Source organism: Orcinus orca, chromosome 16, assembly GCF_937001465.1.
Source record: "Orcinus orca chromosome 16, mOrcOrc1.1, whole genome shotgun sequence".
Lineage (NCBI taxonomy): Eukaryota > Metazoa > Chordata > Mammalia > Artiodactyla > Delphinidae > Orcinus > Orcinus orca.
Window position 1 is genome coordinate 55,970,522 of NC_064574.1, and position 12,454 is coordinate 55,982,975.

A 12,454-nucleotide genomic window follows, 5' to 3' on the forward strand; every position below is an offset into this window, starting at 1 on the left:
AAAAACAGGTCAGAGGCACTGCATACAGCTTGACTTTTATCTCCCCCAAACACTCCTAGGCTGCTGAGCAGCAGGGAAATTCATTACTGTAAGTAGGATTTCAGCACCAGAGGACACTGCCGCTCTGCGGGACAGGGCTGTCAGCTAACTGGCCTGCTGCCGCTTTTCCCTTTTTTATTTTCCTAAACTGCACGACTAGATGATGCATTGTTCTTTGGACTATTTCCTTTTTTTCCCAAGCCCTGTTCTTCCCCTCTCCCCCTAAAGACCGAGAGACATCGAGAGACAGAGCACAAGCTTTTGCTTTGTGAGAAAAGGAGGTAAGAAGGAAAAATGAAAAACCCACAAAACTTTCAATGTCAGTTGCAATCTTCTGAGATTGAAATTCAAAATTGTTTGTGCCCTACCTCGTAGAAGAAAAAATCCTCCTTTCTTTTTATCATTTTTTCCATCATTTAGAAAAAGAATGACTCATGAAAGCTGATATAAACAAATAATAGTGATTTCCATTTGCTCTGAGAGACTTAGACATGCAGTAGCCCGAATGGAAACACAGACAGCAAAATTCAGTGGGTAGAGGTCTTTTGCCTCTTTTTAAAAATTTCTCTCCATCGACATTTCAACTCTGTTATCATCTATCTTATTCCCAACTGTGCAAACTTAGGCAACTTAATCAGCCCCTCTGGGGCTCAATTTTCATGTGGGTGAAACGAAAGGGTTTTGGTGAGAATTAAATGCGGTGTGTAGCACTGAGAGGTTTGGTTCTGGAAAAGTCACCCACCTCCCACTTGGCAACAAAAATCGAACCCCATGTTAAAAAGTGAGACATTGGATTTTTTAATGGCAGGAGGGAGTTCCAAGCTAGGTCGAATTTGGAGAACCAGGGAGAATGCTCACCTATTGAAACTGTTCTTGGAAACCATCATAGTGCCCTGGAGTCTGCATGCACGCCACCCAGAAAACAGCCCGGAAGACTCTGCTTTGGGTTTGCAGATCCACAAATGCACATCCCCCCCAATGCCAGGCAACACAGCATTAAAGCCTCTCTACCCCAAGTGTGAATCTCAGCGCCTACACTTGGTTGTGGGCCAACGCACTTAACCAAATGAAGCCCCCCTTCCTTGTTAGTAAAATAGAGAAAAATAGAATTACCTTGAAGGGCAGTTGTGAGAAAAGGGTAAGAAAATGCACATAAACTGCTCTGAACACAGAAGATATGCACTAAATATTCACCCCTCCTTTTCTCCTTCATTAGCCTCAATATATTACCATCTAGAAAGTTCTGTTCCTTCCTGGTTTAGAGGATTTACAGTAAAGCAAAATGGGGACTTCTCTGGCGGTCCAGTGGTTAAGACTTTGCCTTCCAGTGCAGGGGGTGCAGGTTCAATCCCTGGTCGGGGAGCTAAGATCCCACATGCCTTGCGACCAAAAACCCAAATCATAAAACAGAAGCAATATTGTAACAAATTCAATAAAGACTTTAAAAATGGTCCACATCAAAAAGAATATGTTTTAAAAAAATAAATAAAATAAAGCCAAAACAACCCCACAAAGCCTTATAGGTACCAAAACCCACCCTCCACAGAGCTTTGGAATTTCAGCGGCTAGTGTTGAGTCAGGGTGATTGGCACGCAGCCTAGACTTTGAGAGCTCCTGCCTTAGATCTCATCGACTCTAGAGGTTCTCATACCCAGCTGCACAGGAGAATCAGGTGGGATGCTTTTGCCAAAAATCCATGCCTAAACTTCATTCCCAGGGGTTCTGATTTAATTATCTAGGTGGGCCGGGTTGCCGTAGTCTGCGAACTGTTACTAACCCATCCTCATTTTATATACGAGGACCCTGGGGCTACAAAAGAGGAAGCGACCCACCCCAGCAGTTAGCTGAAAAATCCAGGATTCCAACCCGGGTCTAAAGGATTCCAGTGTCTGTACTCTTTTAACTGCCCTATCAACCCAAAATGATGCTAAAAGGTACTTTCTAATCTCCAAGAGAACTCAAAAGTTGGGAAAGTTAAAGTATCAATACTAAAATGTAGAGCATGATTTTCCTTGGGAGGTCAGTCTTTTATCCCAAACTCAGACTACCTGGGGGAAAGACTTTCCGTATAATGTGAGATTAGCATAGATCCTTTCAGTTGCAGGGGCAGAAACCCAACTAGGATTGGCTCAACAACAGCAAGAAATATTAAGCCCTGACTTTAGGCATGCCTGACTCCACCAGTGTGCGATGCTGTCAGAGCTCTATCTTTCTCCATCCCTCCGCTCTGTTTCACATTGTGTTTAGCCTCATATATTTTTTCATACTTCCAATTGCTCCCTCCGTTTGGTGGGGTAGTTGCCATCTGGCAGCCTTGAACCTATATTGCGTCATCTTAGAAAAACCGGCTGAAGTTATGGCTTCTTGCTCACACAGTGAAACCATGTAGTGAAGACATAGCAAAAGCCAGGGAAGGATTCTGATTGGTCCTCCTTGGACCAATCACTGTGCCTGGGAGGGTTGGGGTGCTCTGACTGGCCAAGTTTGGATTAGCATCCTCATAGAGGTTTCCATTCTTATCGTATAAGACAAGAAACAACCCATCAGGGCATAGGAGTGTGGCATTGCCAAAAAAGGAAAATGTCCCTATGTAGATGAAAACTACAAGTGCATGCATGCTATAATCCATGACCTTGAATTCTAGCCTTGGGGCTTAATGGCATTATTAAAATGAAAACTTCATCCCAGACATGAACTGAGTAATACTAGAATACTTCATTTCTTCTCCAAACTTTTCTCTTCACGTCGTGTGCTAGTAAAATTGGGGAAGAAACACTGCCTATAAGACTCCAAAGCATCACTGAAATTTAATTTACTCAACATAACCATGACCGTAGCCATTAAGAATAAGTATTCTCTCCATCTGGGAAGGTGCTAAGCTAATTTTTGAAACCTTGAAAAAATGAAGACCACAGACATTGCCCATCCCGAAATCGCTCTTTTTTAGTTTGACTGCTTGCTGAGCTAATGGCCCACTGACTGGGTTTTAGGCTTTTGAAAGCCGAGTTCTAACATCATACTATCATCTCAGAGATAGCAGCCTGTCTCTAATCAATTTTTTATTTGTTAACTCATTGCTTCTCCTGGATATAAAAGTAACACTCCTCTTTTTAATATTAAAAATAACACTTTAAATCAGGGCCTAATCCAATGCCAAACTGTTTAAATTCACTACCTCCAAGACCGCTTCGCTTCTGAAGAAATCATGCTCTGAAATAAAGGAGGATGGTACTATGGGGAAAGAGTGACATGCCATATGTATGTTCTTTTTTTTAAAGCCTTTTGCGAGCATAGCGGTAAATGATTCATGTGAAACTGTGTACCGTACATCATGTGAGTTCCAGGAACACATCCACCGAACAGCTGTGCTCCTTACCTCGGGAGGGGCTGCTCTCAAAGGCTCTCTCTCTCCATCACTCTCCTCTCTGTCCTGTAAGCCTGGTATGTTGACTCTTGGGGATTTGGAAACCATCAATAAGAGACAGTGCCACGCAAAGACGTTGGGAGTAGGGGTGGTGTCCAGATGCCACTCAAGGGAAGCCTTGCACCCAGGGGCTGCTCAAAAGGCCAGGAGTGCATCCAGCCAAACTTCTGGGTGTTGTTTACTTGTCTTCCACACACAGAGTGGGAAAAACAAAATATAATAAATAAAATACAGTTGGATGCAAGAAGACCCACCAGGATATGGGATTGACTGGAAGAATAGGAAGCAGATCGGTGATGACCTAGGGCCAGGGTGGGGATGGGGGTAGAACAGGGAAGGACTACAGAAGGCCACCAGGAAACCCTTGGGGGTTCACTATTTTGATCTGGGTGATGGTTTCGGTGGTATATACATATGTCCGAACTCATGAAATTGTATACTTTGTGTGTAGTATGTAATTAAATTTGTTTTTCTCCTGTTAAACTGCCTTATTTCATTTGTATTGTTAGACCAGCCACAGGACCTAGAAGGGTAGAAAGAAAATGTTTCCTTCCCAACACAGGAAAGGCAACACTTAGAGTCACTGTGTTTATTTGTTCACAGAAGTGGTGATCCCACACTGGCAAACCATGACCCTCCACTGTCCCATCCTGTGTGTAAAGCCAGAATGACCACTGACAGGTGAAAAGGAAGACTCTTCAAATAATTAGTTATTGGGTTACAGGAAAGCCCAAACAAACCTTTTGGCCAACCCATGCTCTGCAAATGCCCTACTATGAACTTTTCACCTGTTTTCTACAAGTATGGATTTCGTAACACCTGAGGGATGATAACTGGATTTGTAACCTTATCAGGGTCCCTGGCACTTGCTCGGAGTCTGACTGATCTGGTGTCAAAGCCTGGGTCTCCCATTATATCTCTGGGTGACCCTAGGGATGTCACCTGAAATTCAGGAACCAAAGTTTCCTCATATGATAAAAATAGGATAAATGAAACCACATCCCCCCACCGGCTATGAAGAGAAGTAAATGATACAATAAGTAAAATCCATAGCGCTATGCTTCTCACGCATCCGGGGTACAAGAAAGCTTATCGTTATTGCCATTGTGATTATTCTTGTTCCAGGTACTTTCTACAGCCTGATAAATTTGGTGGGTTTGGGGGGAAAGGGCTCCTGCAGGAAGAAGATGGTCTTGACATTCCTGCTTCAGAGGGGCAAAGGGCAGGTCCAGGACTTTTGAGTGATCTAACTCAACAGATATGTACATTTTTCTGACTCCCTGGCATGGCTCTCCACTGGGACAATGTTTCTCTACCGACAGATTTCCAAATGTAACGGGGAAGAAGAAAAAAAAATGTATATATTGTTGCTGAAAAAAAGAAAAAGAAAGACTTCATTGAAAGCCTGGGGGCATTTCAGAAGCAATGTAATCAAATCCATGTCTCTGCTTGAGAATGAGAGTATTTGAGATGTAGTGTGGGTTGGGTAGGTGGGAGTGTGGACAGAGGAAAACACCGTAGACTTGAAGAGCTATGCGTGTCTCTTGTACCACTTTCATGTCTCACCTTGAGGCACTCTCCTTAAATCCCAGGGCCATACATTTTCCTGAACCTCTCTCCTTGACCGATGCCCCAGATGACACTGACTGCTTAATGCCCAGCTGACCAATGAGGATAAAAATCATTTACATAAACTCACCACATCTGATCTGCCACTTGCCTCTATGAAACTCAGTTTCCTTATCTGAAAAATGGGCAGAGCAATGAAACATATCTCATAAGGTTGTTTAGAGAAAGAAATGAGACCCTGCCTAGGGAAAGGTAGGTTGTGCTTAACACAAAACGGTATCCTTTAGCCATTATTATTATCAGGGGAGAGAAGAAAGTCTCAGGAGAACTCACATGATAAAAGAATCCGCTTCTCAGAAAGAGAACGCTCCTATACTGTTTGTGGGAATGTACATTGGTGCAGCCCCTATAAAGAACAGTATGGAGGTCCCTCAAAAAACTAAAACTAGAGTTGCCATATGATTCAGCAATCCCACTTATGGGCATATATCCAGACAAAACTCTAATACAAAAAGATACATGCACCCCTATGTTCATAGCAGCACTATTTACAATAGCCAAGACATGGAAACAACCTAAGTGTCCACTGACAGAAGAATGGATAAAGATGTGGTACGTATATACAATGGAATCCTACTCAGCCATAAAAAAGAATGAAATAATGCCATTTGCAGCTACACGGATGGACATGGAGATGATCATACTAAGCAAAGTAAGTCAGAAAGAGAAAAACAAATACCATATGATGTCACTCATATACAGAATCTAAATATGACACAAATGAACCTATGTTTGAAATAAAAACAGATTCACAGACATAGAGAACAGACGGGTGGTTGCCAAGGGGAAGGGGGTGCAGGAGGATTGGATGGGGAGTTTGGGGTTAGCGGCTGTAAACTGGTATACATATAATAGATGAACAACAAGGTCCTGTTGTATAGCACAGGGAACTATATTCAGTATCCTGTAATAAACCATCATGGAAAAGAATTTTTTTTAAAGTGGGGAAAAAAAGAATCTACTTCTCAGAACCCATTTTGATGAGACTTTGATAGAGACCTGAGTCAAAATTAAGAATAAGAAGCACACATTTTCCAAATTACTTCGAATTGCCCAAAGATATCTTCTATTTTACTGATGGATAAATATGACCAAAAAAATGTGTGCGTGTGTGTGTGTGTGTGTGTGTGTGTGTTGAGTGAGATTGAGAGATTTCTCACACAAAGTAGATACGACTGAACTGAAACTCAATCTAAATAATTTCCCAAACTCCTACAGTCCAATCAGTTGCCGTATTCTACAAACCAAACTCAAACTGGATATTGTGTTCGGCTTCTAATGTCTTGAGCATTTTCTCAAATCTAAATTAGCTTTTAAGAATAAAATAAAGAAATATGCAAGTAAATTAATTAAATAAGCAAAGCTCTTGGTGACTAAGATTTCTTCCAAAGGACATTATAAGTTATTCCAGGTGACACTCTCCAGTCTTTGTCTTATAAATATTCATTCATTCAATAATTTTTAATGAAGCACCTACGATTAAAAGTCCAATATAGTACTCATGCCTCTTAATAACCTGGCCCCATTTAACCCCTTCTTCCCCTCTCATGAGTTCCAGGATTCAGTTGTACCAAATAACTTAATCCACCAAATACTCCAAGGCTTACTTTCACCCATATGCCCAATTTCTTTTGCTTACAGGGTAAATTCTTACACACTGTTAAATTCTCAACTTTGAACTATTAAAAAGAAAATAGCTTAAGTGACTCAAATAGAGCAAAAGACTTGACTCGGCTAATATGCTTCAGGGACCATCTGAACTTGGTAACTCAAGGCAAGGTTGGAATTCTATAGGGTGAGGACAAGGGAGGGGTACATGACTTCAGGAACAGATTGGACGTGTAACAGTTTTCACCTTTAACTTCTGTAAAGGTATGGCTGGAAAAGTTAGAGATTTTTCTATTTTATCATGCCTCTTGTGCAGGAGTGTTAGTGATCCCATTCTGATAACTATCCAACAGTGCATTAAAGAGATTGCAAGGCTTGAAATCTGTCAGTCAAGTTCAGGAAGAGGAGAGGTGGAAAAAATAGGGAGGAGAAAAGATTCAAGGGTCAAAGTCAAGGGGAATGCTCTATTGTGCCTATTTTGTTTTACAGTTCTCCTCTTGGTTAAGTTTAACACCTTTCATTGTTGACTAAATGGGTTAGGAGAGAAAACAAGGTTACAGGGATGTATAGGACTCAGGAACAGACCAGAGTTGGTTGAAGGGGCTGTTTGTTCTTTGATCTTTAACTCCTCAATCATAGCTTGCATCATCTGTCTGGACAGGGCAATACTGTTGATCTTAATTAATCATGATGGAATATACTTGATGAGGGCTATTTCTAGCAGGAGGAAAAGAAAAAAAAAGATCCCTAGCCCTTGGGGGGAAAAAATGCACATCCAGGACTGTAGCCCTCTTGGGACTAACCGGGAAAAAATATCCCTTCCTCAGCCACCTAAAGCTGATCCATGAGTCCAAGAAGCCAAGACCGTGTTGTTCATTTGACAAATGTCTGGTTGGTTTCACAGATGGTTGGATTCAACAAAAAGATACCAGAAGGTTTTCTGGGAATGTACGCAAAGCAATCATCACTGATGGCGTTGCATGTGTCTCCCGTAGATGCCAGGAGGTTGTCCAGTGTCGGCTGATGATGGGAAACTGCCTTCTGGAGTCCCTGCATTTCTCAAGCAACTACGTCAACATTTGTACTGGCAATCTTGGTAGCTTGTGTGACTTGATAAATGGTAACAAATATCTCACCAAAAAAGTCTGCAACTAATATTGAAGTTACAGTGAAAATTCAATGCTTCCTTCCAAAGATTAGGCAAAAAAAAAAGGATGTCTGCTTTCATCGCTTCTATTCAATATTGCATTAGCGGTCCTAACAAGTGTAATAAAATAAAATAAAATAAAAGTTGTAAAGTTTGAAAGGAAGAAATAAAACTCTACTCACAGATGATAGGATTTTACATGTAAAAAACCTAAAGGATTCTACAAAAAAAATAAATAAATTCTAGAATAAACGAGTAAATTTAGCAAGTTGTAAAAGATAAAATTAATATACAAAAATCAATTGTATCTCTGAAAACTAGCAAAGAACAATTGGGAAAAATATCATTTACAAAATCATGCAAAATATAAAATACTTATAAACTTAACAAAAGACATGCACCAAAAACTGTAAGATATTGCTAAGAAGGATTATAGAAGACTTAAAATATGGAAACCATGCAATGCTCATGTATTAAAAGACTCAATAGTACTAAGATGTCAATTGTTTCTGCATTTATTTACAGATTCAGCATAATATTTTTCAATATCCATAAAAACATTTTGTAGAAACTGACATGATGATTCTAAATGTATATTGAAATGCAAAAGACTAAGAAGAGCTTGAACAATTTTGAATAAGAACAATTTAGAGGAAAAAAAAGTTGAAGGATGTACTCTAATTGGATTCAAGATCTACCATAAATTGACAGTAAGAGGATAGACATACAGACCAGTAGAATAGAACAGAAAGTCTAAAAATACATATGTGAACAAATGGTTTTTGACACAGGTGACAAAGCAATTCAATAAGAGTGTTTTCAACAACCTCTGATATTAAACAAAACAAAAATCTTCACCACTCCCCCACTCTTATTGGTTGAGCTAGATCACAGACTTATCCCAAAAGCTAAAACAATATCCTAGAAGAAAACATAAGAGAATATCTTCATGACCTTGCAGTAAGCAATGATTTCTTAGAACACAGAAATACTAACTATAAAAGAAAAAAAACAGAACCTGATCAAAATTTTAAATGTCTGTTTATCAAAGGGTGCTAAACATATCATAAATAGGCAAAACGTTGACTGGGATAAAATATTCATAATAAATATATGTGACAGGGCTTCCCTGGTGGTGCAGTGGTTGAGAGTCCGCCTGCTAATGCAGGGGACACGGGTTCGAGCCCTGGTTTGGGAAGATCCCACATGCAGCGGAGCAACCGGGCCCGTGAGCCACAACTACTGAGCCTGCGCGTCTGGAGCCTGTGCTCCTCAACAAGAGAGGCCGCGACAGTGAGAGGCCTGCGCACCACGATGAAGAGTGGCCCCTGCTCGCCACAACTAGAGAAAGCCGTTGTGCAGAAACGAAGACCCAACACAGACAAAAATAAATTAATTTAAAAAAATTAAAAAATATATATATATGTGACAAAGAACTTACATGCTGAATACATTAAAAAGAAAAAGCTCATACAACCCAATTTTTAAAAATGGGCAATAGATTTAATCATATACGTCACAAAAGAAGGTATACCAAAGTTCAATCAACTCAAGAGAGAGTGTTGAACATCATTAGTTACGAGAGAAATGCAAATTAAAAGAAATATGAGCGCTTCTAGAAGGATGAGCATATTTCTATCTTTATAGGCATATGGGTTATACAGGTATGTGATCTGTATGATCACACACTGTGCATTTCATTGTGTATAAATTATACTTCAAAAAAAAAGACCTTGGTATATTTTTAAGAGGCATTTCAATGTTCTACAGGTCATCAACCCTCAGAAGAATCAAAATGGAATTTCTGAGCATTGGTTCACATTCTCATCTCTTATTCTAGCTGAAGGTCTGAACAATGTGTTTGGTGCTTAGAATAATGAAATACAGTCCCCAACTTACAGTGGTTAGACCCAGCATTTTTCAACTTTATGATGGTGCAAAAGCAATGTGTATTCAGTAGAAATCATATTTCAAATTTTGAATTTTGATCTTTTCCCCAGCTAGCAACATGTAGTCCGATTTTCTCGTGTGATGCTGGGCAGTGGCAGTGAGCCCCAGCTTCCAGTCAGCCACGAGATCTCAAGGGTAAACAACCACTACCCTTACGACCGTGCTGCACCCATACAACCATTCTGGTTTCCACTTTCAGTACAGCATTCAGTAAGTTCCATGAGATAGTCAACACTTTATTACAAAGTAGGCTTTGTGTTAGATGATTTTGCCCAACTGTAGGCTAATGTAAGTGTTCTGAGCATGGTTATGGTAGGCTAGGCTAAGCTATGGTGTTCAGTAGGTTAGGTGTATTAAATGTATTTTTTTAATTCTCTATATTAAGCACTTTTATGCATACTTTTTCTTTAAAATAATTTCTATAGATTTATTTATTTTTATTTATTTTTGGCTGCACTGGGTCTCCGTTGCCGCACGCGGGCTTTCTCTAGTTGCGGCGAGCAGGGGCTACTCTTTGTTGCAGTACGCAGGCTTCTCATTGTGGTGGCTTCTCTTGTTGCGGAGCACGGGCTCTAGCCGCGTGGGCTTCAGTAGTTGTGGTGTGTGGGCTCAGTAGTTGTGACGCACGGGCTTAGTTGCTCCGTGGCATGTGGGATCCCAGGGAAGTCCCTTCAATGCATTTTTGACTTTTGAGATTTTCAACCTTCAGGATGTAACCACAACATAAGTCAAGGAAGACTAAAGTCAGAAGGTCAGAATGTCATTTCTGTGATGGGACTGTAGTGAAAGAGATTCCCTTTTGAAGCTGGCAGAGTCATCCTTTATTAGTCTAGGAAGAGGGCTAGAAGTTGTGCCCATCAGTGGGTACTCTTGCTGGAATATAAGTGAACTCTTCCCCAAATTTACAAAGAGGTTGAAGACAATTCACATAACTTGTCTGTCGTAAATATTCCTTCTGCCTTCAGATGACCTACAAAAAACCTCTACTGAAAGTTGATGAGTCTGTTCTGGCTCTACCTCTTTGCCAAGAAATCATATAGAAGAGAAATCAACCCATAAAAGTTAAAAAAAAAATAGACTGGGGGGGCGGGTACAGATTGTAGAAGATTCAGAACTCTATTCATACCCAGGATGACTTATTTGGCTCTGAGCACGCTCCATAAAAAATACAGTGTTATTTTCATACATTAGTTATAAGACAAACTTTCCCAAAATGATGCAGCTCGTTAGCTAAGGATATTTCTCAGTAGATTTGTTATATTAAAAAGGCGCTGTGTCTACTATGCTAATCAACTATGTTGTACTAAAACTCCACGTAGATTAATTAAATGCATTACTTGCCAAAAGGAATGTGATGTACATACAGCACACACACACACACACACACACACACACACACACACACACGAGCCTTATAATAATGGAAGGGTGTAAATTACTAAAAGTCCTCTCTCCCTGAGCCAAATGCTTTTTTAGTTCCTGCCTACATGATTTTAAACAGAACTGAATGAAACAATCCCTTCACAGCTGAGCTGAACACTTCTGCAAATAATAGCACCATGATATGCTTGTGTCTCTGGGTCTAAAAGCACTTTAGGTGTCTGGCACTAGGGTGAACATTTGCTTCAGATTTTAGTTTTAACCTGGGATTGTAGAAATGAGTCTGTCACCTGCCCTCACAATCTCTCCAAGAAAAATAAATGTCCTAAATGAAGTCTTTGTGCCCACGAAACCCCCAGCCCATCCAGGGCAAATACTCGCGACTTGAGTTTAAGAACCTGTAAGAGAAAGAACTAAGGTCACTAATCATTCCCTACTCCTCCCTTCCCCTAAAAATAAGTTGATCAGGCAGCTGGATTGTTGAGAATCATCCTTTGCCGTAAAACTCCACCCCTCACTCAAGGCACACAGAGGGAAGAAGACCCCAGAGATGGGGCTGGAAAGGGCAGAGACACTAGTTCCCGCATTTCTTTGTCACATCCTTATTGAATGACTTTGGACAAGCTAGTTAATCTCCCTGTGCCTAGTTTTCTCCTTTGTAACTGAGACTGTTGTGAGGGTTACATGAATAAATTTCTGGGAAGTGCTCAGAGCCGCCTACCACAGAGGGTAAAACATTCTTAGCTTCTGCAATCCCGAATGCCTTAGCCTCCCGCTCTGTTCCGTAACCTACATGGTCTCTAGAAGACCTCCCAGCTCTAGCATCCCAGGACCATTTGGCCATTCACTGCATTCACTCCCCCAGGCCACCATCCCCACCCCAAATCTCACACCTGGAAGCTTACAGAAGTCCCCTTCTCTGAGTCAAATATCACTCCACCTACTTCCAGGATACAGCTGGTATCATTTCCTGATTGCAGGAAGTGATGTGTTGTTGTGTTTAAGAACGTAAGATTTGGGGGTTTCCCTGGTGGTGCAGTGGTTAAGAATCCGCCTGCCAATGCAGCGGACACGGGTTCGAGCCCTGGTCCAGGAAGATCCCACATGCCACAGAGCAACTAAGCCTGTGCGCCACAACTACTGAGCCTGCGCTCTAGAGCCCAGGAGCCACAACTACTGAAGCCCACGCGCTTAGAGTCCATGCTCTGCAACAAGAGAAGCCACTGCAATGAGAAGCTGAGAAGCCTGAGTACTGCAACCAAGAGTAGCCCCTGCTC